This window comes from Zonotrichia leucophrys, chromosome 4A, assembly GCF_028769735.1.
Source record: "Zonotrichia leucophrys gambelii isolate GWCS_2022_RI chromosome 4A, RI_Zleu_2.0, whole genome shotgun sequence".
NCBI lineage: Eukaryota > Metazoa > Chordata > Aves > Passeriformes > Passerellidae > Zonotrichia > Zonotrichia leucophrys.
In genome coordinates, this window is record NC_088174.1 from 12,834,224 (window position 1) to 12,857,301 (window position 23,078).

Below are 23,078 nucleotides of genomic sequence, written 5' to 3' on the forward strand. Positions count from 1 at the left end.
AGTGAATTGACACAGCAATGGAAAATGCAAAAGTGTCCCAGTAACTCATATGTGCATAACAGGGAAAACATTCTCAAAGAAAAGATACTTCATGTCTAACTCTGTAAAGCAAAACTTTTTTAAACTGGTAGCTAATAAACATGAGACAGCACTAGAAAACTTTCTTTATATAAAAAATATTCTGTATGCTCTGCATTGATTTTTAATTCTTTAATGTAAACATTTGTATCATAAGCATATTCAAATCTTATATATGAATAAAGTTACATGTAAGGGTAGGAGCTTTTACTCAATTCATGCTGCAAATTGATTATCTTTTTGTCCGTTCAGAAATAAATTAGTCTTTCAACAAAGAGAGCCTGAAAATGGTGAAATAAGTCTACATGAAGTGTTGCACAGATAAGATTAAATGGTATTTTTACATCCTCCTGCTGACCTTTGACTTGTGTTTTTGTGTATCTTGGAAGGGAGTCCTGGGGTCTGCAAATACATCAGTTGCTAAAAAAAGGAATGGTCAAAGAAAAAAGTGCCAGAAGTTTTCTTAATATTTTCAAGGGCATTGTGTAGTGAAAGCAGTTCTCTGCCATGTCAGCTGGGCAGAGAGTTTTGACGGCCTTTTCAAGCACACAGTGCTTGATTTATAGATTTATAGGTTGCAAGGTGGTGCTTGTAAAACATGTTGCTGTGGGAAAGGTTTGGAGGTGTGTTAGCAAAACTAGGTGAGGTGCAATCCATACACAGAGACAGGAGAAAAAAAATGTAAAAATTACTGAAAATCACTTTCAGAGTTTATTCTGAAAATTTTATAGCTCACCCTTACAACAAATATACAGAATTTTTTTTTCTTTTATTGTAATGGATCCACATGTATGCATGTGTGCTGAGAAGATATTTCTGTTTCCTTCACTGCACTTTTCACTTTTTTTCTGCTGCAGATAATTCTGTTCTCTCTCTTCTTGGTTACTGATTCATTCATACTCTAACAATTATGATCAAGGCTTGCCTTGGACTCTGTGCTCTGCTTCTGCTCCCCTACCAAAATCAGAATTATTATCTGAACTTTTTCATACTGGAAAAGGCACTGTGAATTGTGCTGAACTATCCAAATGCATAAAAGAAATCAAAAACAACTAGGAGGGATGAATCTTCATGAAACAACAAATTTATTTTCAAAACAAATTATCCAGAGATTAGTTTCTGTATGGAAAGATTTCTGACAGATTAATAAAATTAACTTATTTCTCAAAACTTTGGGAATAGTTGAAAGCCTGAAGATCTTCTAAACTTGCAGAACACCAGTATAAAATCAGTGTCCAAACCCCTATTTTATAGCCAGGTCTGGAGTCTTTCAGACACCATACTTTGTACTTTTGGAAGAAAATGTGTGGAGAGATCAGGTCATCTTAAAAAGAAACAAAAACCCAAAGGAATATTTAAGAGAATCCACTTTAATCATTAGCTACAGAGTTATTCTCCTGATAAGAGGGAGGCTGCAAACTTTTCCTGTGAATTCTCACACAGTCACAGCTCTGGTAAATCTTTGCAGTAGTGAAGTTCTTTAAAGGTCTGTGTTCATTTGTCTTCTGTACACTTTGGGGTTTTTGTGTAACTGTGGATTACCTGTCATGTGCTGCTGAACTGTCTTTATTTTAAAGCATTCAGCTGAAAAAGATGTAGAATGAAAATTTTCCTCTTGTGAGGACAGAATAAAAAAAGATACCTTGAGAATTTCCTCAATGTCAATGAAAAATTTAATTCAGTATTAGTTTTCTGAGTTGTTTCTATGTGCTTGCACTTGTCATGAAAAATTACTGATAATAGAGGTTTTATTAAAAAATATTTCACACTTTTGTCATTGTATTTGGAAGACATTGGAAACTGGCATTCACCTTTTAATTTCTGTTTGCTTCATTTGTAAAACTATTTAAAAGGGAAAATGGGCTACAAATAAGCTGTGTTACCTTGCATTTTAGCTAAGTGAAATATACTTAAAAACACTAAGCCCTGTCCCAAATAAGACAAATTTACAAATAAAATAAGAAACAAGGGTACAGTAATGGCATAGACTTCATGTCTAATTTAATTTTTTTTTAACTGTATTGATTGCTGTAATAAATAATGTAACATTTGCTGTATCTCTGACATGCTGTAAAGGACTGCTGCATACTAATGTTTCAAACCTGTCCTTTTAGGAGCTCTTTGACAATTTATTATAAACATGTTTATTATAACAAAATTTAAATGTATAGAATGAACTCTGCCTCATTTATCTTCACAATTTGGTAGCTAAGTATATTAAAGTCTGCATTTAGCTTTCTAATCCTTTTCATTTATTATGTATTACTTTGTTGAAGGCTGAAATTACATTTCTGTAAAGCTCTTTTATGCAATTTCTCTGGGGTTTGGTTCTGTGAGTTGCCTCCACCTTCATAACATCATGGGAAGTTAAATGAACTCATCCTTTCACTCAGTTCTTCATCTAATTCCTTCCCATTTCAGGTGGGTTAAATCCTGAAAACGGGTTATAAGTTGTCAAATTGAAAGGCAGCTACTTGCATAACTAAATGAGCCTTTTTGTGGTGCAGGATAGGGCCATGTGTGATGCTGAAATTAGAAATGTTTCCCACATGAACTTGCTGAGGAGCAGAGTTTATTTTTTTTCATGTCAAAATCAATTCTTGAAGGCGGGGTTTGAACACTGGCCATCTATTCCCTGGTTCAGATTCTCTGGATAGTCTGTCTTGTTAAACACCTTTTCAGTCACCCCACAATCCTCCTGCCCTTTTGATAATCATGGATTTTACCTGCCCACAGCACTGCATTAAAGCCTCTGTGGTTTGAGATTTGCCTTTCTCATCAGGTTTTTGTTGTGTAACAACTTCCCTGCTTCATTTCACTCCAGATGAGTGAATTCCTCTCATGCACAGGTTTCCAATTTTGCCAAATATTGCTGGTATTTTGATGAGTTTTCTAATTTGTGTATATAACACAGCATTTCAATTCATGCATATGTCCCTGCATATTAATTCTGAAGTATAGTTTCTATTTTGTAACAGTGCACAACTTCCCCTATTGTAAAATTTCTCCACAGCTGGCAATCTGAATATGTTGTGAACTCTCTAGATTTTGTGTAAATCTTAATATTTGGATTATGTGGCTCAATCTTAAAATTGAGCCACATAATCCAAATATGTGCTTAAGCCCTTAAAACTGTGTAAATAGCTTAAATGAGGAGTATGTAAATTTGCAAACCATGAAAGCTGTATCTTGAGGAGGGATGTTCTTTCCATCAAAACAAGCCACAAAGGCAGGCTGCACCATCAATCTGCTCCTGCACATTTTATACACAAGGTGGGCAATTTGGACATGAGTGCTCTTGCTGGTGCTTCAGCCCATCCATGGGTTCAGCACAGGAAGAATTGGCCCCAGCCCTGCATTCACCTCTGTGCACTCCCTGAACTCCTCCTTCAGGGCAGGGGAACTAAACAGGACTGGTTTAACCTTTTTTTTTTTTTCTATGCCTAAACTTAAAAATATGATCAAGTCATTTCTAGATGAGACATCTCCTTCCAAAATATACTTCCCTTACCCCATGTGGCATTTTAGAAATGAGTCAGTATATTACTGTTTGGCTCCAGGTTACACATAAAATTGTTATTTTGTTTGGCTCATTAACTGTTTCTGCAGGATGATGTACAGCATTGCCTGCAGTTTTCTCTGAAATCCAAATACATTACCAATATTTGATGTAAGGACCGGATGAGAAGACCCAGGGACCAGACCTTGTCTTCATGTTTCCATTGTGTCCTGTGGTTTGTGTGTTGATCCCAGGGAAGACATTTACCTCTCCCCTGTTGAGCAGCTTGTGTGCACTCAGGGCAGTCAAGCAGCTCTTAGATTTTGGGAGCTCTTTCTGTCAGGCAGCCTCTAAGAAGAGCCAGAGGTTTGGGTATTGTACATGTAGGAAATGTGGGAGTTTACACACACACCTATCTTCATGCACAGCAAAAAAACACCTGGTACTTTATTCCACTCTTGAATTCCAACAGTTATATGCAGTAGGAAATGCAAGGATTCCTCTCTTTTTTCAGCAGAAACATGAGCAGGTTGCAGACAGAAGCTCTCGGGTTGTCTGTTAAATGTTACAGAACCTGAGCAGGTGCAGGGCAGGCTCTGTAAACCCCCTGCAAGTGGCAGGATGCTCGTCCTTCAGCCAGCATCCAGAGCATCCCTCAGGCCCTTTTCTCTGTGCAACATCAGACTGTGCTTCAAGAGCACTGACTGAAGATGTCCTAGACAGAAATCTCTGTCTGTGTTCATTAAATTCAAAATCCTGCCAGAGAGGATGAGCTCCTTGGAGCAGGACAGTGTGAAGTAGTTTTTACATCCATTTGGGGGAGGTATTTCATTATGCAGCTTGTCAAAGTTCCCCTTCAGTGATTTCCCTTCCCAGCACTTGTGCAGGAGCTGGGCACTGGGAGGTGCATTTTAGAGGTTGCTGCCTCTCACAGGAGCATTTTGTAAATTCAGGGAACGGCTGAGTTCACAGGTTAGTTAAAACACATTGGGATTCAGGCTGACTAAGCACTAGGATGTCTACCCCAGCCTGCAGAGCAGCTCAGGATTAGAAGGGCAGAAAACCATCTTAAACCTGCTATATACTCCCACTTCTCTGGCTACAGGCATAACACAGGATCTCACCTCTCATCCCAAGGAAACGCTTTCCTCCAGTGCCTGTGTCGTGCTCCAGATCCCTGCTAAGAAGATAAGATACATTAACAGTAGTTTAACACATTTTGGGATGTGCATACTAAAGGGATGATCCTGTTATCCCGAACTCAAAATGTTCTGTGGGAAAAGAAGAGCATGACAGGAGGTAAACAAACCTTGCCACGAGGAAGAATGTGTAATTGACCTCAGCATAGTGGGAAAATGAGCTTGCTTGGAGAAATGAAGTCCACAGATCCAGCCCAGACGGGAAATGAGGCTGAGGATGGGTACAGGCTGGAGCTCACATAAAAATATGCAAAGATGGAGTTTAAAAAAAAAAAAAAAAAAAAAAAAAAAAGACATTTTAGGAGGGAAGCTCCTTTCTGCCTCCGAATGAGGTGACTGAATGTCTGTCAGAGGGAAGGAGGTGTTATCTATCCCCCATCCCTGTCCCAGCTGCGCAGCCCTCCGGGAGGCGGCATCTCCCGGCTGCCGGCACTGCCGGTGTGGCGCTGCCCCCAGGCTGCGAACAGGCTGAAGTACAGCGCTGGGAGAGCAAAGTGTTCCAAAGACGGAATAAGATCCACTGGCTTTGATAGCAGGGAGGGACAGGGACATGTGGGGCGCAGCAGAGGCGGCACCGCTGCAGCCGGGACGCGCAGCAGCATCTCTGCTCCGGGGGCAGCCCGGGGTGCGATGGCATCCAGAACGTGATGGAGCCCCGGATCCGATGGCAGCCCAGCACCCGGCACCGCAGCAAAAGCTGCTCTGCACAGCTGAGAGATTGGCTGGCAGCCGCGAGGATCCGCAGCGGACACACAGCCTTCCCTCTGTCCGTCCGTCCGTCCGTCCGTCCGTGCTGCCGCTGCCGCCCTCCAGCCCGGAGACACCTCCTGCCTGCTCTGATGCGCAAAAATCGCCCGTGCTGGCGCAGCCTTTCCTAGAAATTAGGGCTGTGAGGTCGGGAAAGACATCCCTCTCCCTGTTTGCATAAATTTACTCCTGCTCTGTAGCCTATTACGAAGCAACTTCTGTGCTGTGATTTCATGAACCCACAAAGAACACAAAACTGATGCGGACAAAAGGTATTTCTCCATGTAAATCATGCATCTCAAGACACCGGGTCATGCTTAAGAGCTGTTTACTGTGCACCTCCTTACATGGAATTATTTTCTGGTTAAACATGAGCCATATGCAACCAGCTATGGCAGATTTGCAGTTTACATCACAGAGTTGTCAGCTTTACAAAAATTGGTGAAAACACACAGATTATTGTGATTCAGCCATTGAAACTCATTATATTCTACCTTTAAGAATGCTCCCCACAAGTTTTTTTAGGAATAAAAAGTTAAAATTAAAGCCAAAGTGTAGAAATTCTTGGAGGCAGTAATTCTTACTTGTATTAAATTTTTATTAAACTGATTTGTATTAAATTGATGTGTATTAAACTGAGTGAATAAATAAATCATCTAGTTCTCACATCCTCCCGTTATATATGCCCTTTTATTAACTCTGAGAAAATTCAGGCATGGTTTTCTTTAGATTTTTATGGAAATTATTGGTCAATTCTGCAAACACCTAAACATGCAAGTAATTTTGTAAATGTGAGCAGATTTACTGAAGTATCTAAATATTTGCAGAATGAGCCTTTCAAAAGTATAAATCAACTAAAAATATTGATATGTATAACTTCCCTTGTTCAATTAATTCTTGCTAGTGCTGACTAGCAAAACCATGGCATTCGATAGCAAAAATGCCTTTGAACAGCAAAAAATGATGAAAGATTTGTTGGCTTCTGCCTCCTTCAGGATTTGGGTAGAATAAAATGAGTTTAGTGCTACAGGCAGGACTCAACCTAAACCCAGATGTTCTGCAAACGACTTTGTCACCATAGCCACACTCATTTGTCACAAAATATTACATTCTGAGATTTGAATCTATCACAAATAATGTACTTTCCCATGAAATCATTAAAAGAAACTGAAAAGAATCAAATCCAAAAAAAAGTAATTGAAAGGTTAAGAGTCTTAATACCAAATTATAAAGCAAAATGCAAAAATGTATAGCAAATTTAATTTACTATTGATTATTTTAAGTCTCCAAATGGATTTATTTTAAAATTTGGGGATTAACCCCAAAAATGCACAAAATTTAAGGGCAGAAAACAAGAAAGCAACTAACGTGCTGGGGTTTCTTTCAGATCAGTGTGTGTTCACATGGAAACTGAAATCCTTAAAAGATAACAACAGCAATCCTTGTTAACCCTGAAATTACACCTATGAGCAAGGAGACAGCTGTAGGAATTGTATGAGCTCTGCAAGGAGTGAAACTCTGACTGAAATATATGTTATGCAAAACAAATTCCCTGCAATTGCAGCTCAGAAATGCTTTTGAGGTACCTTGTGACCAGGCACTGGGTCATGACCCAGGGCTTGAGAAGCCTGAGTTAGGAGATGTTAGTTTTCCTTGGGGCTTTGTTTACCATGGACTTAGACATTTTGTATTATTAAGAATCTGTGGCTTATGAGGACATTCTATTTATCTTACCAGTCTTTTTTGATGGAAATGCCTGAATTTTCTTGGAAACAGGGATTTTATTGTGGATTCCTGGTGCCCCTTGGAGAGGCTTATTTTTCTGGACAATAGTTTTCCTTAGTGTCACTACCCTTTTGATTTCCCAATGGTCACAGGCTCTCAAGGTCGTGCAGAGTGCATCCTTTTGTTATAATGAATCCAGAATTTTGTATTAAAAGGCAGAAAAAATATATCTGTTTAATGATTTAAAGTATATTTTCTGCCACATACCTCTGTGTTAGATTTTGGGTGTTCTGCTTTAAAAAACTCTGTGCAATGTGTTAAGAACATAAAAGATTGTAAGGCAAAATACAAGAGTACACTCAGTATATATAATTTTGTTTAATTTATATGTAAAACCAAAATGCAGATTCTGCAGCAGGATTTTCCACATGAACCTCTGTACAATTTAAGTGCATTCAGTGCATCAGAGATTTTGTACCTTACACAGATTGTAATGTAAAGTATTAAGAAAATACGCCTTTCTGTTTTGTTTATTTTGATTTAGCTTGACTTTTCCTTTCTACATTACTCATTTAGACAGATCCTCTTCTCTTAAATTCCTCCTGATGAGTGTTGCATTTAAAAATGCTGATGACTGCCATGGCTTGTGGCATCACTGTAGTTTGTGGGCAAAGTGCTTTGCCTTGCCCAGAAGGGAAATAGTTCCTCTTTTCACTAACCAGAAAGCACAAAACTTTATGAAGACTGAAGATCCAGTGAGAATAACATGAATTCTAACACATGAGAGATTTGCCTGTTTCCAATCTCCCTCCAACCTCTGTAACAGCAAGTTTTGATTAAATGTGAAAAAACCACATCAACCTTTTAAGAGAGATGAAATTCTTTATTTTCTGTTGCACGATTGCACAGGATTCCAGGTAAATTTGTTCTTTCCAGGGTAGGAGGTGTGGCAGCTCAGTTCCCAAAGCTCTGCAGAGGGAGCGCGGTTTGTGGAGGTGCCCCAGGGCTCCAGAGGTCACTGCAGCCTTTGGGCTCCTCGGGGCTTTGTCCTGCGGCTCCTCCCGCCCTGAGCTCAGCCAGTTCCAGCAGGATCCCGTCCCCCGCTCTCCTGCCGAACCCACACCCCAAAATCATTGTTAAAAACCCGTTAGCAGCGTAAAAGTTACTGCCTTCAACGCAGTCTGTCTCTTCCAAAAGTGATTTCTTTTATATTTCTTTAGAGATGGCCAGCAGCTGCAACATAAAATGTGTCTGGTTTTAGCATCTCTCCCCATTAATAAATTCCCACAATCGGTTTAATTGTAAAAATATACAATTTTAAAACAATCCTTTAAAAAAAACCTTCTTCACTTTCCTGATATAAAAGCAAACTGTTAAAGCTGCAGCTTTTTGAACTCTGGTTTTGTTTGTTTGGGTTTTTTCCTCCAAATCTGCTGTTGCTTACTTTTTTGGAAAGTCTCTAAGGAGAAATGAGAAAAATCTGTTGATTTCATTTTTGCTTACAAGTAGTATCTGACCATTTTCATTGCTTAAACTTGTTCCACTCACACAGCTTTCTCTTTGCTCTGCAAAAACCCCAGTAACATTTAATCCCCTCTGCCAAAAAAAAGTGTAGTAACTGCAAATTTTACACATTTTTATTGAACAATTTTATGAGAAGAAAATTTAATTATAATGTTCTGCATAAATTACCAGGCAGTTCCCTGACAAAGCTTACTGAAGTCAATGGAATTTTTTCTCTTCACTGATTTCAAGTTGAATTAGAAAAAGTCTTTGAATAAGACTTAAACAACAAAAACTTCTTTAAAAGTTTTCTGACAAAACATGACACGATAAATTACTTTCAGAGAGTGTAACATGAGATTCACACATTTTTCTATATTTTTTATTTGCTATTTTTCTATATTTTTCAGTCTTCTGGGGGAAAGAAAAAGCTACAAAGTTAAATTGCAGCTTTGCTTAATTAAGAATTTAATACCAGTCCTTTTTTTATTTTTTTCTTTTGCGTTTTTACTTGAAATGTTTTCAGGTCGAAGTAGAGCTCATTCTCTGATTAAGCTCTTACATGCTGCTACATTCTAGTAACAAAATAAGGCAACAAATTCACTAAATCCTCCAGTTCTGACAAATCAGGTTATTTTCCCATCTGCTTCTACTTGCTGGAATCACTTTTTAAATCTTCCTCTCCAATTCCCACAGAGAGGATGGGAGGATTTCCATTACCTCAGACTTACATATTTTATTTGTAAAGAAATTATGAATTCTGAAAAGATTTTTTTTCACAAAGTTTTTGGGTTTTTTTTAAAGAATATAGATTTTTCTTAGAAACCTGAATTCCTTTTTAGTTTAGATCTTTTCTTGAGCTCTGGATGATGCAAGCCATAGGCATAAACAGCTACACAAAGGAAACTGGGATTTTATTGTGCATTCCTGGTGCCCCTTGAAGAGCTTATTTTTGTGGACAATAGTTTTCCTTCGTGTCACCACCCTTTTGATTTCCCAGTGGTCACAGGGTTCCAGGGTCGTGAAAAGTGCATCCTTTTGTTCCTCCTAGCCTAAAATTCTGTATAAAAAGGCTGCTAAAGGACCTTAAATTTGGTCAAGACATAGAGGATATTTCATGTAGCAGAACTCAAGTTGAAGGATTTGTTAAACTGCAGTTAAGATTGCAGTTCAAGAGAAAAGGTTTCATTAAACACAGAGTGCAATATTCAAACTTTAATAGATATCTATTCTTTAAATCACATTATTAATCCTGGAGCATTTCTTAGCATTCACATAATGATTGTCAAGCAGCAAAAATTTAATATCATTTTAATATCTAGCTGTAATTAAATCGGTTAATTAATTTTGTACTGTGTTTTTAAAAGGACTTCACTATTTGTAACTTCATTGTGAAGCACTAACGAATTATTTTCTTTATTATCTAAATATTTTCTTATTATCTCTTCCAGTTAAATCATGGTTCTTAAGGACCTCTTATGCTTTTTAAAACATTAATGAAAACTAAATTTCAGACAGGAAATTTACAGCTCACCTTTGAAATAAGCACATTTCTTAAACATGTGTATTTCATCCTTAAAATAAGATTAATCATGCTAAATAAATGTTGTTATTTGTGATAGTGCATCTCTTTTAACATCCTCACAGCACACCCCATCCCTGCTTCAGCTTTTGTGTTTCTGATACAAGGTGGCTTTTTAAGGGGAGGTGCAGTTTCCATTTCATTCCATTTAATTGTTGGAATTTGGTGCTGCGGGTGAGGTCAGCTCGGAAGGAGAGGAGCCCTGGTGGTCACTCCCCCTTGGGGCACATCCACGTCCCCTGGAGCGGCTCCCAACGTCCAGCAAGAGCAGCACAGGAAAAGTCGAGAAAAGGCAGAAAAGCTGGGTAAGGGCTGCAGGGGAATGGCCAAACACGAGGGTGGGTCCTGGGGGCAGAGGGGCTGGGAGAGAGCAGAATCATCCCCTGCCACTGGGGCCGGGATGTTTATTCATTGACTCCTGATTTATTCATTGACTCCAAGCGCTGGAGCCTGCGGTGCCGTGCCCGGCTCCTCTGTGCTTCAGCACTCAGGCTGATCCCATCCCTTAAAGATGGAAAATGAGTTATTTCCCAAGGTAAAGTGTTCCATGGGAAGTATGTTACCTCTGAGCAAGGGTTGCTCTGTTTAGTTTCCTAATAAATAAATAAATAGGTTAAAAAAAAACAAGGTTTGCAAAATCTGAAACAGTTAATTCTGAAAAATTTCATGGCACTTGTCAGTGGATTGCCACATGTTCCCATCTTCCCTTTTCAGCCAGGCAGAAGCTTCTGGGATCCATTCACTTTTTTCTTTTTTTCTTTTTTTTTTTTTTTTTTTTTTTTTTAAATAATCCATCAAGATAAGGACGTTTTGTTTTGCTCACAGAAGAGCAGGATGCATTTCCCAACATAAACACTGCAGTTTGTAAATTAATGGGTTTTTTACTGAAATGTATACCAAAGCTTTCCAAATCTTCCCTGAAAAACAAGATAAGAGAATCTATTTAAAGCTATTTTCTGGATCCCCTGTAGTACCTGCTCTTTCAACCTGGTAGTCTCAAGGTAGAATGCTGATTTTCCTAAGAGCAGATAGAGTGCACCTGGAAATTGGAAGAAAAGACCAAGTATCCACATCCAGAAGACTTTCTCTTTTGTGTTGTTCAGATCCCTTGTTTCTTTGGAAATTGAAGGTATTTTTAATTCACCAGAGTGAGATAAAACCAGTTTATCTGTCAGCCACTGGAATGCTCAAATGTTGTCTCTATCTAAACCAGACTGCAGAGTCACTTCCAGATTAGCAGCCTTGAATCACTGATATTTTACACTGGATATTTTGTCTGGTTGAATGTATAGATCTCACTCATCTATGCCATAGGAAGGTGATTTCCCTGGCAGCTGGTGGCTCTGACATTTAATGAGTGAAGTTTTAACTTCTAAGGAAGCAGCAGTTCCTGGCTGCTCCAAACTGTCCTGTCTTGTCAATTTTCCTAAACTCAGTTTGCCATTTCCATGTGCTCATCTCAGCCTGAAGGGTAATTTAAAATAGGATTTCCTAAAACATAAAGAAACCAATGTCAGACAGAAATAAAGATTTTGGGACTAAGAATGGTTTGTTTCTGTTTTGTTCAGTGCTTCCATTTAAGACAAGGACAGAAGCTGAGAAAACTTGAGAGGAAGGCTTATTCCAGTAAATGTTCATATATTGAGCCCTTGCTCAATGTAGACCAAACACTCACTACTTATGCAAATAGGATGTATTTATTTATACAAATAGGATGTACTTCATTCTATCAAGGTTTTAATTACATCCTTGGCCAAGTAAATGCTGAGGCTGAAGCACATAATAATATATGTCACACATTTCCATGACATTTTATATAGATGAACCTGCATCGTGCACAAGAAAGTCACATAGAGAATACACTTCAAGCCATATAATTGCATTTTAATTATTATTTTTATAATTTCATGTTTGAAGTTACACGCTACAAAAATTGTCATCCTTTATTAGAAGCCTCAGGAACATATTTTGTGTTTATTGTTTTGATGAAAAGCAAAATACCTTTAAGGGAGTATGAGGAGCTGTAATTGCTCTCCTGTGCCCTTTCAGCTCCCCCACCTCCATTAACCCTGTCAGGGGTTCACACAGGGCTCTTCTGCACAAGGATGGAGTGCAGGATGGGAAACAGTTTTTCCAACACTCCCTGGACTTCTGTCCAACAACCAGTACAACCCACAGGAATCACAGATGTCAGGTAGAGACATCTCCAAATCCTTCCACTGCCCTTAGGGAGCAGAGAGCTGCCCACAGGAGGTGAAATTTTATATATACAGTGCTGAACCTCTAGGAAAACCTGGGAACCTACAGAGCAATGCAGCTCTTCACAAAATCAGATGTTAGAGGGTCAGATAAGGGATACTTTCCAAACCAAAGATGCTTCTCCAACTGACTTGCATTAAAAACAAAATAGAAAAGAGAGAGAGAGTGCAGTATCAGTCACTCTGTCCTTAGATCTGTGGGCTCAGCAATCTTTGGCAGAGGTCACAAGCTGCAGGCAGCAATATGTCTCCACTCCCTTCCACAATATCCTTGTCACTCCACAAAAACAGGGCTTGGCTGTGGATGCATCATGTTCCTATAAAATAATGATGGGATTATCTCTCCTCAGCATAAAATCTGGTGTCCTCTGATTTTTTTTTTTTTTTTTTTTTGGCAGGACTGTCCCTTTCCATGGGATGGTAAGATCCCTTGCAGCCCAGCTCATTCTGTGATTCTGTGACTGGTGGTGATCTTTCCAGCCTTGTTTGGCACTTCTCTCTGATTGTTCCTGCCCAGCTTTTGACTTACCTAAATAGATATTTCTTTAAAGAATCTCCATCTGCCTTGTATGGAGCCAAGGCTACACAAGCTGCAGGAAGCAACAACTTCCTCTGAGATCCGGCTGCAGCAGGAAATTTGATGAATTTCTCTTTCTCTCCTCTCCTGTGCCCCTTAGCTATCAGTTTAGCTTAGAGGTCTAACACATATTGTAAGGAAGCCCATTTTTAGGGCAAGACTGAGAGGATAAGCTTGCAGTCCCAGAGATTTTGAACCAAAATTGTTGCATTTCCAGAGCTTTTCATCAGCACATGGCTGGAGAGCTGCTGCTTGAATGTGGGAAGCTCCAAAGGTATAACTCATGTCAGTTACTTTGAACTTGTATAATTTACTTCTGCAGTAGGAGTAAGCTGCCCAGAGTACCTGAATCCATTTAGGAATAGTTTTGGTAACTCCTTCTGTTCCTATTTAGTTTTTAATTGATTTACCAGGCAATTACACCAGCACAAATTATTTTTGTAGGCCACACTGTGCACTGTCTCACATAGATGCATAAAATCCATTCATGTGATGGGTATCCAAAGATTTGAGTTCCAGAGTTACTGTGCTGCTGAGGTTTCTGTGGCAAACCAGCTTGGCAGAGCTGGGTGGGCGCTTGGGGCAGCTCCCTGTGTGCCCAGGTTGGTGTTGGAGCAGGACAGAGGCACAAAGGAGGTTCTCCTTCAGTCTCTTTTCACTGAGCTGAATTGGCTGATTGCAGCATGAAGCAAAGGCTGGAGTCTGAACAGGGATGCAGAAAATTCAGCTGAGGATGGTGGGAGGAAATCGGAAGTGCTTCTTTTGCTTACACAATACCATGTCCTTGGGGTGTTTGAAAATGCAAACTTCCAGTGTCTGACTAAATGAGTTTTTGTTGTTTGGTTTTACTTCGTTCATTTGCTGCACTGGAACACAGCCATCTCTTTATTATGAAGTAAATGTGACATGGCTAATTGTGTTCATTGGCAAGCTGGTCAGAAATCCTGTTTCCAAAGTTTGGAGTTGAGTTTTGGGATGTGCAGTTGGAATGAATCAAAGGTTAGCACTATAGAGGATAAATAAATAATAGTATTTACATTCCTTCCTTCCTTCCTTCCTTCCTTCCTTCCTTCCTTCCTTCCTTCCTTCCTTCCTTCCTTCCTTCCTTCCTTCCTTCCTTCCTTCCTTCCTTCCTTCCTTCCTTCCTTCCTTCCTTCCTTCCTTCCTTCCTTCCTTCCTTCCTTCCTTCCTTCCTTCCTTTCCTTCCTTCCTTCCTTCCTTCCTTCCTTCCTTCCTTCCTTCCTTCCTTCCTTCCTTCCTTCCTTCCTTCCTTCCTTCCTTCCTTCCTTCCTTCCTTCCTTCCTTCCCTTTTCCCTCTGTTCTTTATCCAGCTGTGGGTTTGTTCCTGGCCTGTTCCATGAAAGCACCACTGGCAAATTGCCCTGCAGAAGCTGCTCCCTGCAGAACAGGCTGCACTCAGTGCACACCGCAGCGTTGTAGGATGACTTCAGGGGAAGTTTCCATTCTCTTATGATCAATAAGACACTTCCTGTGTGACTTCAGACTCCTCTCCAGATTAATTTAGTCTCTGAGCCCAGCGTGGTGCTGACCCCTGAGACAGAAGTACCTGCTTGTTTGAATCTGGGCTGAAACAACTGAGCTTCTGTCTGATCACTGCTGGATCGGGAGGATCAAAATCCCCCAGAGGAGGAAGACAGATTCTGTGATTATTAATCCTCAGTCAACTGAGACAGAAATTCAGCACTTCAGACTGCCTCCACTTTACACTGAACCTCCTCTAATGTCAGTGAGAAGTACCAATGGAAACTGAAGTAGAAGACATCCTTTCTGCAGCATTTGTATTTCAATTTACCCATACACAGACCACACAGGGGAACCTCAAGACCCAATAAAGCATCTCTGAACTCACTACTGCCTAATTATTTAATTTTGGTTAAGTGAAATATTACTGCTGTTATTTAGTTAATACTTTCCCCATCCACAAATATAAAGTCTGTGTCAAAAATCTTGTTTGTGTCTCATTTATATTCCTTATCATTCTTATATATATTTTTTTATATTATCCAAATCTGAGAACAAACAAACATTTACCATAATACTTCTACAATATATTTCACTTATTATAGTTTTTCTTATGGGATTTTGATGTAAATCCAGATAAAATTTGTTACTTTTCTGTTTTTAACAATAATTTTTTTTCATTTTTTAAGTTCAGCAACTATGGTGCAATAAAACATACCTGAACAGATAACTCTGGATAAACATGATAATAACATATTCCAAATTTTTCACTCCTGGAAGTTTTGATTCATGTTCTAATTTAGTTCCAATTGTCAGGGATTCGGAGATACCCTTGAAGTTCCTCCGGAAATGTGTTTCTGTATAAATGTGTCTCTGCTCAGTTTGTGCACAAAGAATGGGCTGTGGCTGGAATATCAGGAATCCTGTAGGTCAGGATTAAAGGGCAATTGTCAGGGTTACCAGAGGCAGCCTCTGCTGCCTGTCCTTACTCTGCAGAGCTTTCTAGTAACTCGGTGTAATGAGGTCTGACACCTCCACAGTTCTTAAATAGCACTCAGCGCCCAAACCACAGCTGTGTTTCAAATATTCAGATCCCAATGCAAATATTAAAACAAAGCAAGAGCCTCTGAGGAGTTTGAGTGGTGATGGGATTGAATTAAGTGAGTTTACAACAAATATAGTTTGTAATACATAAATGTAAACATTTCAAACATAGGTCCAAGAAAATTGATTGAATTTTGAAGATGTTTTGTTTAATGCATGAACTTTAGCATTTATTTGTTTTTTAGAAGTGTATATTTCCTAAAAAATATTAATATCATACTTTATAAGGCTTTATCAAGCTTTAATACCACACCAACAGTTAAAACACAGCTGAGCTCCTGTGTGTTTAGTTGGTGTATTGTCAGACCCCTTCTCGCACTGACTGAAACCATCTTGGTGTGAAAGTTTCCTTATATCAGGACTGCCAAGGAAAAGTATTAAAACTTTTAAACCTTTCTAGAATAAAACCAGTCAGCATTCACATCAAAGTGAAATTATATTGTTCAAACATTTTTTTTGCCCTGTGATAGCAAACAAACTTTTAAGAATGGAGAGAAAACTCTGGAAGGAAATATCATATCCTAATTTCAGTGCTCAGGACTTTTTTGTCAAGCTGATCCATCTGAATCAGTGATGTTTGAGAGGGAGAAAAAAGAGTGAAAACAAACAAGCAAACAAACAAAAAAACTTCTGCAATGCGGCAATTACAAAAATTCTAGAGGAAAAAGAGTTCAAAAGGAAAAGAAGGGGTTCCCAAATTCCTTGTTGGAGCATTTGAACCTGAGTTAGGAGGTGCAAAGATAAACATTTCAAAGGAGGAAGGAGCAGGGGATTCTGCCTGCTGCGGGGCTGGTGATTTAGATGTTGGAGCCGAAGGAAGCCTGCAGGGAACAGAGGGTCATTGTGCCTGGAATGCAAAGGCATCCGCAGCTCCGCGCCGAGAAACGCCCGGGAGCCGCCGGAGCTCGCTGGGAGCGCGCGTGGAGCTGCGGGAGGGGGAGCAGGGATGGGAGAGGGAAAACAGGAAAACGGGAAAATGGGAAAACGGGGAAATGGGGCTCAGTGCGGACACCCCTGCCCGCCCCCGCTCCCAGAGACAAAGGGCATCATCATTTTCATCCCTCTCGAAACGGATGGATTAAAACAAGGCTTAAGGGAAAAAGCAGCAAACTTCAGGGGATGAACTGAAGAGTTGCTTCGGGCGAGAAAAGTAGCGCTTAGCTAAGGACTGAAATTTGAACAGCCAAGTGTGCGTCCGAGCAAAGTTAAAGCAGCAGCCGGGGCTCAGGAATGGGGTTTGCACAGAGCGGTGCGAATGCAGCATCGCTCGGGAAAATAAGGAGCGAGGTGGCAGCTGTTAAATGGAGAAAAGCGGAGTGAATAAATGTAGTAAAATCTTGCCAGCCTGGTATATTACATCTTTATAAATAAACAACCCCCCATGTTTTGTCCCAGCCGTTAAGTGCCGCACGTGGTGACTTCGGGGTGAGCGTTTCCTAAAACACACGAGTGGGAGGAAATCCGGGAGTTCGGGGGGCGGAAGGAGGCGGGGGGAGAGGAGCGGGATCCGCACCCGCACCGGCGGCTCCGCTTGTGCTGCGTGTGCAGGAACCCCCCGGGACCGAGGGGCCGGGATGGGGATGGGATGGGGTGGGGTGGGACGGGGATAGGATGGGGATGGAGATGGGGATGGGGATGTGGATGGGGATGGGATGGGATGGGATGGATGGATGGATGGATGGATGGGATGGATGGGATGGATGGATGGGATGGATGGGATGGATGGGATGGATGGGATGGGATGGGGGGATGATTCCCGCTGCGAAGGGAACAGGGAAGCGCTGGCACAGGACCGGGACCGTGCTGCACTCGGCTCGTACACCGAGTTCCCCGCGGCTTCTCCCGTGTTACCATCGGGAACCGACCGCCCCCGGGCGGGCTCGCCGCCATGCGGGGGGAGTTCGGTGAACGATGCACACACCCGGCAATGACACGGGCATCGGGCGGGCGGTCACACCGGGCCAGAGGACCGGGGCCGCCGGGACCGGCTCTGCCCGCAGGATCCCGCGAACCGGGACCCCTGCGGGAACAGCAGCAGAGCGATTTGGGGCTCGTTCATGGAGCCACCCCAATTTTGGCCATCACAGAGTCATGTGCTTGCCTTTCCTTCCCCTCCTGCCCGCGCTCTGTGCGTGGTTTAAAGTCGTCTGCCAGGGCGCTCTGAGCCTCAGCAATTCATATTTACATGGGGGGCAAAGAGGGGTGGGATGCATTTAAGAATTACTCAGTTCAAAGGTAGTGGCTGGTCTTTGGCTGTCTGTCAGATCTAAGAGGAGTGAGTGGATTTTCATGGAGGAATTTCATGGAAATTAAATCTCTACTGGAGTGATCCATTCAACTCCTAAAGCTTCAGCCCAGTTTTGTATCCTGGATGAATGCCCTGCTGAATAGCTTGGTGGGGATGCAAAAAGCCACCTTAAACTAGGGATTTTTCTTCTGCTAAATTGACTTCAAAGTAGTAATTAAACAATAGCTAGCTTAAAAAAAAATCAAGTTATAAGAAGCTATAGGATGAAATTACCCTATAAGTAGAGGCTGCATTTTATGGGAGGGGGGCAGGGGATGCGGTGTTCAAAATGGAAAAGTAACGGGGTAGAGGCAATTTGATAGAAACAAAAATGGATGCAAGAAAGTAAAATAAATTGCACTGATTCAAACTTGTTGGTTTGTTAATTTCTTTTATTACAGCTGTACCATGGTCGAGTCTGAAGCTCAGTAAGTGGAGGAAGGGGAGAGACTGCAGAATTGTTTGGGAAATTTTAAGCAGAAGCATCCAGTTCAGGGGTGACAGGCTGAAGCAGCTTTCTGTGGCCTTTGTCCTGTCCTGCGTTTGAGGCTTCTCTTCTCCAGGCTGCTCTACACAGGGCTGAGCCTGCACAGCTCAGTATTCATCTCTGCCTTTGTAAAGCCAAAACGGCGTTTGTGGCCAAGGGCAATCTTGCTGCCAATCTTCTTCTTCCTCTGTCTCCCAAATCCACAATCACAACTGCATTCATCTCTCTCTGCAATGATTTAGAAGCACATTTGACTTGAAGCTAAACCAAATGAAAACTAATCTCCTGCCTGACTCCCGTGGTGAACTCTCCCTAATTCTCTCCTCTCCTGCAGTAAAACTCCCTCACTTGCCATTTGCTGATTTTAGTCCTTGGGGTCCTTGCTCTCACATGCAGAATGTTGCCCAGCATTGCTCCTTCTTCATCATGCCTGTCCTGGAAGGAAGAACCTGAACGTTTATTACATAATTTAATTTAAAATCTCTTTTGAGTGATTGGTCTGGTGCCTTTCCTGGGTGCAAATGCTTTTGGGGCTTTACTCCCATAATTTTGTTGCATAGACAATGTCACCAAATGAGCTACAGGAAGTGAACACAAATTCAGCGCTATAGCAGTTCCTAGATTTTCCATGTGTTTAAGGTAAGGCTTTTTATTTTAAAGTGAAAAGTCCAACACTGCACTTAATCTGATTATCACATTTTTTCCATACTCCCGGGATATTTCTGAGAATTAACGCTCAGGTTCAGACAATGGAAGCATGGCAGTGTGCACTGGCAGAATCTGAGCCATGGGTCTTTAAAATACTGCCCATCTCTTGACTTCTGACAACTGAAACCATGGTAAATGGTGCTCCAGGTAATGACTTTACAGTCTTATTAAAGCTTGCTGCAGTCCTCAGGCGAGACTATCAAGTTTAAGTATTCCCAGTGTCCCAATGTTGTACTGTTAGTGTGATAGTTACTGTTAGAAGAAAGCTCTTAAAATATAATTTGCCATTGTTATCTTGCTTTTCAAATACATTTCACAGTCTATTTGCACTGAGAATTGCTTTTTGTTTTTTAATCTTAAATGTAATAGGTTGCTGATAACTGCAGTGCATTTCCATGAAGTGATGAGCTGAAAACTGGCAAGAACTGTTTGATGGGATATGTAAAATCCTGGTGAGTTTTAGCCCACACACAGACACGTTAATTGTTACAAGCCTTTGCATACCTATCAGAAGGCTGGTTTCCTGCCAGGCAGTAGTTCTTGTGATAACTAAATTTTATCCTCTCCAAGATGATACAAGAGCATGAAGGCAACACACATTGCCAAAAGTACTGGAAACAGGAAAGGATTTTGGACAACACTGAGATGCCTCTGTGCTGCTGGCCAGGTAACAAATAGCAATACACAAAGACTTTGCAGCAGCACTAATGTAATTTGCTGGAAAGTCCACACTTTCAGTTCAGAAAACCATGGAAGTTGCCATAAAACACAAAGGCAGTGTGTGTTTTGTTTACAGCTTTTCTGCCCGGCTGTTCCACACCATTCAAGCAGACAATGTTGCTGGAGTGTAAAGCAATGAGAGCTCTGCAGGGTGGTTTGTGTCAGCTGAGCTCAAAGCCAGCAGCTCTGGGACAAGATCTGGCAACAAGTCACTCGTGTGTGGGTGTTGTGTGAGAGGTAGTGACGTGCTGATTGCTGATATTTAATGAATAATCATCATCTCTCTCACAGAAAGTTCCCTTGTGGGGCCAGGTGGGTTTCCAGACAACAGACTGTCCTGGGCCACACACCAAAATTGTCATCTTGTGCTTTGAAAAACAGCCTGAAGAAAATGCCTTCCCGAAGTAGTGCCAGTCCCAGCTGGGACTGTGGGTTCCCTCCCCAGCCACACGTTGTCACTGCCACGCTCAGGCAGAGCTGCTGGCCTAAAATCACTCAGAAAAGGTTGGTGAGCTGGTTGTAAAAATAAAGGTACAGGTGATCACTCACATCTCCTCTGGGAGTCAAAAGGATCTGTATTCTTTATGATAAAGGATATAAACTCCACACAGGCAAGAGTCAAGTCCCAAATCACATACAGAGATTATCCACCTCTTTTGAGGGAGCCTGACCAAAATTATGGACTGTTCCCTGAGTGTTTCACTCTGAATGTCATTCTAACACCCATGTCTTACACTCTTTGCAGCTTTACTTGGCTCATGCGGGTATTCCCAGAGGACAGTCTGCAATGCTGTGCCAGTACTCACAAGCCAATGTTTTCAGATAGATCTGACAGTGATCCCTAAATCATAAAGAAGTTAACAGCATTTGTTCATTCAGAACGTTTAGGAACTGCTGGTTTAAGGTATCTTTATTGTCTGTCTATAAAGAAGATATTCTGTATCAGAAAACACAAGAATGTGTTAAACCCATAACTGTGAAATCCTCTCCTAGATAGAAAACTGAGGAGTACAACTGAAATTGGTTTCCTTTTAAGGAAGTGCCAATGGTTTTAAAAATATATTGAATTCAAATGAGGGGAAGATGTTTGCCATAAGCCACAGATGACTTGAAACAATAGCTCTGACAATGGCTCCCAGAATCACCCAGTGCTCCTGACTTGTTTAACTCAGAAACTTAAAGATGGTTATTTAAATGAGAGTAGCATTAGCTATTTATATTTTAGCAGAAAAAAATATTTTAAAAATACTAGAACCCAAATGGTCTTATTGTCGTTCACTGATATTTAAATTTATCTTCTTTATACCTCTAGCCTCAATGGTTTGCATGTTCCAGTTACTGACTACAACCACAAACATCTGTTGTGTATTTAAAACAAGGGCAGAATCTATATTAATTACATATTAAATCAAAACAAGTACAACTTGTATTAATCCTTTTCAGATTTGTTTGAATTGTTCTATTACTTTTGGAAATAAAATACAAAATTGGTATTAGCAGTGAAGTCCACCTGGTTAAGCCTATACCCAGCATTCACATTTTTCTCAGTTCTCTCCTCTTCCAAAAGAAGAATATGAACAGTGATTTATACTTCCCACCTCATAAATGGTGGGAAATTCTTACTTCTTGTTGCCATTTTATCTTTGTACTTATAATATCCTGATGCTCTGTAATGCTCATCTCATTTTAAGGTTTATTTTGTGAATTGTACAGGAGCAGGACTGAGTTGGTTGCTTGTGTCATGCTGAACTCTGCAAGATACCAAAGTACAGGTAAGGAATGAAGTAGCTGAGACCTAGACCTCTGTCCATACATATGAAATATCATCTCTTAAATATTTGTATAACACAGCATTAGAGGCCTAGGAAATAGCAGGATGCTGGCTGCAGTATAAACCTGTAGATAGAAACTCCTGCTTGTAAATTTTGTGACCTATATGGATAAGACAGAGAGAAAAAAGCAGTGACGTGGAGTGACATGAGACTGTAATGGTGGGTACAACATGTACCATGTGAAACATAAAGAAATTGAGAGACAAACCTTGGGCTTGGGTTGGGAAAGGCATCTGTTCCTGCTTTAACAGAGCATTTATCCCAGAACCACAGGGAGCAGCGTGTGGCACACAGAAGATGCAGCTATTGAGGTACAAAACACTAAACCAGTGTCCTTGTGGATACAGCACAGTGTGATACCTCATCCAGCCAATGTGCTGCTGTACTCCTGTGCTTTGAGCTCAATTAATGTGAATTTGAGTGAGTGAGGAACCTCTGTATTTTGTAATTGTGGAAGATGAAAGAGCTGCTTCAGGACTGGGAACGCTGTACCTTATACACATCTTTATGCTAAAATAATCAGTAGTAGTAATTAGGGTTTCAGTCACCATTGGCAACATTTATTCTTCTGAAGGGGATTTATAGGGACTTGTTTTGCTTCACTTTAGATTTAACATCTGGACATTTTGTAGCTCCTTTGAGAATGAAAGAAAATAAGATCAACAGTCTTGTACAAAACCAAGCAAATGCAATTAAGTATCTAATACCTATTGGCTTAGACTTATTCCAGAGTTTAAAACCAAGCTGCTGTTGTACAGTGAAATCAGAGAAGAGACTTGTTTGCCTGCAGTATTTTGGGGTGGTGCTCAAAGCTTTCTGACACAAATTCCCTTGGCACAGGACTTTGATGTCCATAGTTGACTCCAGCTGGGACACACAGTCAACTTTCCTCATTATCATTTTTAAACTACATTTGAATGACCATTAATAAAATTACAAGTTTTATTGGTTTGTTTGGGTTTTTGTTTTTCCTTCTGATAAGATATAAATGGGAGTACCTGCAGAATGGCTGAGCCATTCAGTGTTCTCTTTTCCCAGAACACTTCACACCCATTATCCATTTTCTTATTATTTTCATTGCTATCAGTTTTTTTTCAGAATGTCGTTAAAGCCAAGCTGGCAGAGCTTGTTTTGGAATCTTATCCTGTACAGAGGTTGCCTTTGTTCATAAGGCGTAAAGCACTATCCAAAGAGAGAATGTGAGGGATGTTTGAGTGAGTAGCTGGGTTTTGGTTGGGCTGTTTGTTCTTGGCAGCTGCAGGGGCCTCACCTTGCTTAACTTCAGGGATA